A 6,157-nucleotide genomic window follows, 5' to 3' on the forward strand; every position below is an offset into this window, starting at 1 on the left:
ATATGTGTCCACTGGGGGTGGACCAGGATTTAGAGTCGCCTCATTGAGCCATTTTTTAAAACAGGGCATGGAGCTATATTTTTAGTTCTTCGGGGGAGAGAGGAGTAACCCGGCTGATGCCAGAAGGCATTTTACAGCTCAGAAGTCCCCTCGTAGTATGTCAATATTATTTGTATCAGGACAAGGCCCGGGCACGCACCAGGTGAATCGCTTGCTTCAGTGTGTCCCAGGCCGGCATCGGATGCCACGTGCAGGAAAGGCGCAGTCACCTTCCCTTGGCTCCCTTCCCGTTGCCGCCACGATGTCTCACTTGATTTGCTTCCTACTTGATGCTTTCAATCTCCTAAACCGAATCATTTGTTACCAGTGACTTCTGGCTTTTTTTGTGACCCAAACACACTCTTTAGGGGAATGAAAGTTCCCCTCCTTGGCCGTACGAATCGGAATCCTCCATTCTCAGCCCAGTCCTCCAGGCCGCACGCTCTACCTCTTGCTGGAGGCTGTCCCTGCGAGCACAGCGCCTTTAGCAGAGAACCTAGAGCTGGCCTACGTTTGTCCAGCTTGGGTAAAGGGTATCCCGCACCTCCTCTCCCGTAACTGCGGCAGCCGAGCGAGAGAGCCAAGCCAGGGCTGTGTCACTCGCTGCGGTCCGTAGAGCAGAAGCTACAGTCGCCCGGGAACAGTGGGCGTCCCAGGGCAGTGTTCGAAGGTGTGCAAAAGCAATTAGGAAGAGCCTCCTTGGCTCCTGAGCATCGGAGAACCTGCCCGAGGGCCCACGGTTTCCATAGAAACATTAAGAAAATCAGCATCGAGGAGGCAATTAATAGGGCTGCAGGTCCCACTGGCCCTATTGTGCAGGAGCCAAGCCTATCAGGACTGGACTCACAGGGGAGCCTCCGCCCAGAGGAGAAGCTCAAGTCACAGATGTGTTCGGTCAAAATAAGGATCCAACTTGCATTGTTCCCTCCCCCGTAAGCCCAGCCTAGAATCGGCCTTTAACTTATAAGTTCCTCCAAGTGCTCCTGCAGAAGAAAAGTTGAGAATTTACAGAAACAGATTAAAAGGAATTATGTAAATAGTGAGAGCATCCTGCTTGTTTGTTTTTTTCCTTTTGCTTCTGGAATCCATAGCCCAGGTGTAGACAACACAAACCCATTTATTCCTCTTCCTACATTCAGTAAAATTACCCTTTTCTGTTTCTACTAATGTCCCTTTAGTAGGAAGCTTTACAAGCATCTCCACGTCTTCTCTAGGATCTTACTCCACTCGTAAATAAGGTGACTTTTGTTTTCTGTTTGATCTATGCTTTTCTTGTTGGAATTTAAACTTGTTTCCTCCAGTTCTGTACTAAATGAAATTAAAAATCAAACACGGAAACAAAACCACAAAACTAGAGCATTCTCACTCCTCGCTGGGCACTTACAGTCTTCCGTATGCTTACACCTCCTCAGTCATTCTCGGTCTCTCCTCCAGACTCATTATATCACTAGGTTGTGGGGGTTTTCTTTCCCCCTCAGATTCAAGAGCGTTTAAGAAAGAAATTCCCAACATTTTTCAAACGTCAAGTCTCTGGGACCTGGGACCAGGAAGATAAGGAGACTCTTCGCTAATGGCATAATTGCACAGTGTCTTAAGCACTTGGACATTTTTTTTCAACTGATCCTAATTACCAAGGAATTGAAGTTTTTATTACTCACATTTCACCATTAGGAAATCTAGTTCTTTTTTTTTTTTTAACTTTTATTTATTTATGATAGTCACACAGAGAGAGAGAGAGAGAGAGGCAGAGACCTAGGCAGAGGAAGAAGCAGGCTCCAAGCACCGGGAGCCCGACGTGGGATTCGATCCCGGGTCTCCAGGATCGTGCCCTGGGCCAAAGGCAGGCGCTAAACCGCTGTGCCACTCAGGGTCTACGAGAGGCTGAGTCATTGTCCAAAGTCCTACAGATGGTGATCAACAGATTTGGGGCTTTGAATCCATGCGTTCCGGCTCCGAAGCCAAGCTCTCTTCTGTCACATTTCTGTGATTTTTTTTTTTAATTTTTATTTATTTATGATAGTCACAGAGAGAGAGAGAGAGAGGCAGAGACACAGGCAGAGGGAGAAGCAGGCTCCATGCCAGGAGCCCGATGTGGGATTCGATCCCGGGTCTCCAGGATCGCGCCCTGGGCCAAAGGCAGGCGCCAAACCGCTGCGCCACCCAGGGATCCCCATTTCTGTGATTTTTAAGATGCTACACTTGTCCTTAGCAGTTGCTGTGCATCTCTGCGGCTTCCTCATGCTGACAATATGGATAAACAGGGCATTCGCTTCCCTCTCTCCCGGATTCTGGGTGCTCGGTCAGAAGACATGCAGAAAGTCAAGGAAAAATGGGAAAAATTCCCGTGTCCCTTCTCCTTACAATTCTCTGCTCTCTCCACCGCCCCCGACTCCAGCTGATCTTGGGGACTCCCTGCCGCTGCTTTTGCCTCCCTTCAGTGTCTTCTGTACAGAGAAACCAGAAAAATTCTACTAAAGCATGTCACACCGTTTATCTTTCTAAGATCCATGCCCTAATATACGTTCTGGAGAAGTTCCTACAGGATTCCAGCGAGCCTGCCTCACTGGAGGAACTTAAAACAGGAAGATGGATGAGAAGACGTGAAGACGTGTGGTCCCCACTGCCACAGCTGGCGTGGGGGTCACAGCATAAACCTGTCATTTCCACTTCTACACTCTGCTCTGATTCTCTCCCCCCCCAACCCCATAGCCTAGCTGGGCTCATGACACAGGCCCTCCCCCATGAAGGGTGTGAGCACCTCATCTCTGTGCACTTCTCAGACTGAGGTTATTGCATTTTCCCTTTTTCTTTTTTTTTAAGGATTTATTTATTTATTCATGAGAAAGACATAGAGAGAGAGAGAGGCAGAGACACAGGCAGAGGGAGAAGCAGGCTCCATGCAGGGAGCCCGACGCGGGACTGATCCCAGGTCTCCAGGATCACACCCCGGGCTGCAGGCAGCGCTGAACTGCTGCGCCACCGGGGCTGCCCGCATTTTCCCTTTTCCCATCAAAATTAGGCAAAGGAGTCCTGAGAGGTGTCCCTTCTCTCCATCAGTCCTTGTCCCTTTTCTTTCCTGACCTCTCCACGCCGGCGGTCATCTTCTAGCGTAAGATAACATTGACTTATTTCATTTTTTGTCTTTCCTCAGATAAATGTTAGCATTTTGAGAACAAGGATTTTCATAGGTTCAGTTTACAGCTGTGTCTCAGCCTCAAACACAGAGATGCTCAGAAACGTCTGTGAAATATTGATTGAAGAGTGAGGGGATGCCAGTGCCAAGGACAGGCCAACCCTAACAGCTACCCTCCCCCCCCCCGACAATAAATAAGCAAGCCGACTAGGTCTGCCCTGCGATCCTCTCTCACAGGCTGTTCTTTTGCATCAAAATGATGGAACAAATTCTAAATCATACATGTGTGTCCTTACTTTTTTCACGTCTATTTCATGTCTAGTGTACCCACACTAGGTGGTGAACCCTTTGGGGTCAGGAAATGTGTCTTATTCTCTATCACATCCTCACTCTCCAGTCCAGTGTCTGGTTGATTACAAGTGTTCAATAAATAAGGGATTCAATAAATCAGGTGGATGAAAGGGAGAGAGAAGGTACAGAGCTGATATTACGTGCTTTATCACATTTCAGACAATTTTATTTTTTTTCCTGGAAACTCAGTGTCTGGAGTTCGGTGTGCCACACCCATGCCACACATACACGTAGTTGACTAGTCAAGGGCCTAAAGGAATTCTTAACCGCTAGGGCTCTCAGTGGATCCCGTGACTTGCAGAGGAAACATCTTAAAGGTAACGTGTGGCACTTCAGCCCCGCTGCTTTGCTGTGAGAACGTGACCTCTTACTGCTCCCGGCTTCTCCACACTCCGATTTCAGAACAGGCTCCATCACGTGTCCTCCCCTTCAGGCTCTCTGCACCCATCTGTTTCCATTTCCAGCTGCCACAGCCGGGACAAAGGACAAACACTCCCTCCTTTTGCCAACTCTGGCTTCATTTAAAAGGCTCATCCCTCAAATACAAATTTCTGGATAAAGGACAGTGAATGTGCGTGTTTGCGGGGGGTGGGTGTGGGTGGGGCTCTCACATTTACTGTCTCGGGCTAGCCTCTTAGTGTCACACAAGACAACACGCTTGGGACAGTCCCCGTGAGCAACTGAAATACAGAGAGCCAGGCTGACGATGCCAAAGGCAGGGCCTGCACGGTGTGTTCCCCCGCTTTTGCGCGCGCGCACACACACGCACGCACATGAATGCAAGAAGGGAAGTGACTAGAACAGGGGACAGTCACTGTACCTGTCGGACCCTCTGGCACGGATCCTGTGGGCTGGTGCTTTGAGTGGGGCACGGCCCTGCAGGACCCCACAGGTCACGGAAGGCCCGCAGGACTCCACAGGTCATGAAGGCCCCGCAGGACCCCACAGGTCACGAAGGCCCTGCAAGATCCCCCGGGTCACGGAAGGCTCCGCAGGACACCACAGGTCATGGAAGGCCCCGCAGGACCCCACAGGTCACGAAGGCCCTGCAAGATCCCCCGGGTCACGGAAGGCTCCGCAGGACACCACAGGTCATGAAGGCCCCGCAGGACCCCACAGGTCACGAAGGCCCTGCAAGATCCCCCGGGTCACGGAAGGCTCCGCAGGACACCACAGGTCATGGAAGGCCCCGCAGGACCCCACAGGTCACGAAGGCCCTGCAAGATCCCCCGGGTCACGGAAGGCTCCGCAGGACACCACAGGTCATGGAAGGCCCCGCAGGACCCCACAGGTCACGAAGGCCCTGCAAGATCCCCCGGGTCACGGAAGGCTCCGCAGGACTCCACAGGTCATGAAGGCCCCGCAGGACCCCACAGGTCACAGAAGGCCTCTGCTGCAGGTCGGGCCGTGCTGCTGCGGGTTTGATGTGCTGGTTTAAAACAATGACAAAAAGTCTTGTCACCCGATTTCATGGCTGCTGGCTCTGGGGAGCCCCCTTTCCTGGGGCCAATGAGGATTCCCGGATGCAAAGACTTGGGCAGATGCGGGGAAAGCTTTACTGCCCACGCGGCCTACAAACCTGGGAAATACAGTTTTGGGCCACACACTGGACGGACGCTCCGGAGGGAAGAGTTCAGGCTTTGGGCTAAATGGGAGGCTTCGCCAGGTCCGCGCTCCTTGGCCCGGAGCCGCTACCCCGGCCCCGCCGCCACCTGCGCTGGCGCATTGCCGAGTCTCCCTGTCTCCGCCCTGACGGGTGGGGGCTCCTGCTGCTCTCCCATCCCTGGGGTCTGTCCTCACAGCAGCCAGGCTGGCAGGCAGGGGCTTCGCCGGCTGCCCCCCGCCCCCGCCCCCGGAAGGCACAGGAGGGGGCCGCCAAGGTCACCGGGTCAGGGAGGACTTCAAGGCCCAAGAGCCACGGCCCTGACCTTCAAGAGCTTCCTGGGGCACCTGCCTCCTTCCCCAGCCGGGCTGTTCTGCCAGAAGTAGGCTCACCGCGGGGGGGGGGGGGGGGGGGCAGTCGAGCGCAGCGAGCCTGGGGCTCCTCCCTCCTCCCTCCTCCGCCCTGCGCCCTCGCTCAGCGCCGCGGGTTCCACGCCCCCCTCCCCCCCCCCCCCCCCCCCCGCTCCACAGCTGCAGCCCCCCCAGAGCTGCCAGAGGCCTCCGGGCCGTGGAACCCGGGGGGCTGGGGAGCTGCGTCCTGGGTGAGGGGCAGCTGGGTCCACGGGGTGGGGGGGGCTGTGCGGCCCGGGCGGGGGGTGGTGGAGCTGGGGGGCAGCGTGGACAGCACCTGCCCTCACCTGCCCTCACCTGCCCTCACCTGCCCACTGACACGGCAAATGTTAAGTCCTACATCTGCCTAATGTATTTATAGATACACATAAAATTTAACATATATTAAGGTACAATCTGATATTAATAAACTATGATGAGGCGAGATATAAATAAAAAGGCCTTCTCTGCAGGGAGACCCGGTGCTGCCCGCGGGGTCCCGGCAGGTGAGGGGACCGCGGGGGCGAGGGGACAGTGGCACAGGCCCCCCCTCAGCAAGAGCCCAGGCGCCGCCCGGTGGTGCGTCCCCTGCCCCTCTCCTCCGCCCATTCAGCGCCCTGCAGAGGGGACAGGACCGGCCTC

The 6,157-nt window shown here is 54.2% G+C and overlaps 1 long non-coding RNA gene across 1 annotated transcript; it reads right to left on the reverse strand.

The window, feature by feature from the left end:
- Positions 1-3,380: 3,380 nt before the first annotated feature.
- LOC140625730 (uncharacterized) lies at positions 3,381-5,507 on the reverse strand. The gene is made up of 3 exons (XR_012025063.1): positions 5,103-5,507; positions 4,344-4,952; positions 3,381-3,987 (listed from the first exon to the last, which is right to left on the reverse strand). It is a non-coding gene; the product is annotated as an uncharacterized lncRNA (long non-coding RNA).
- Positions 5,508-6,157: the final 650 nt, after the last annotated feature.

The sequence above is a fragment of the Canis lupus genome, chromosome 3, assembly GCF_048164855.1.
Source record: "Canis lupus baileyi chromosome 3, mCanLup2.hap1, whole genome shotgun sequence".
Classification (NCBI taxonomy): Eukaryota; Metazoa; Chordata; class Mammalia; order Carnivora; family Canidae; genus Canis; species Canis lupus.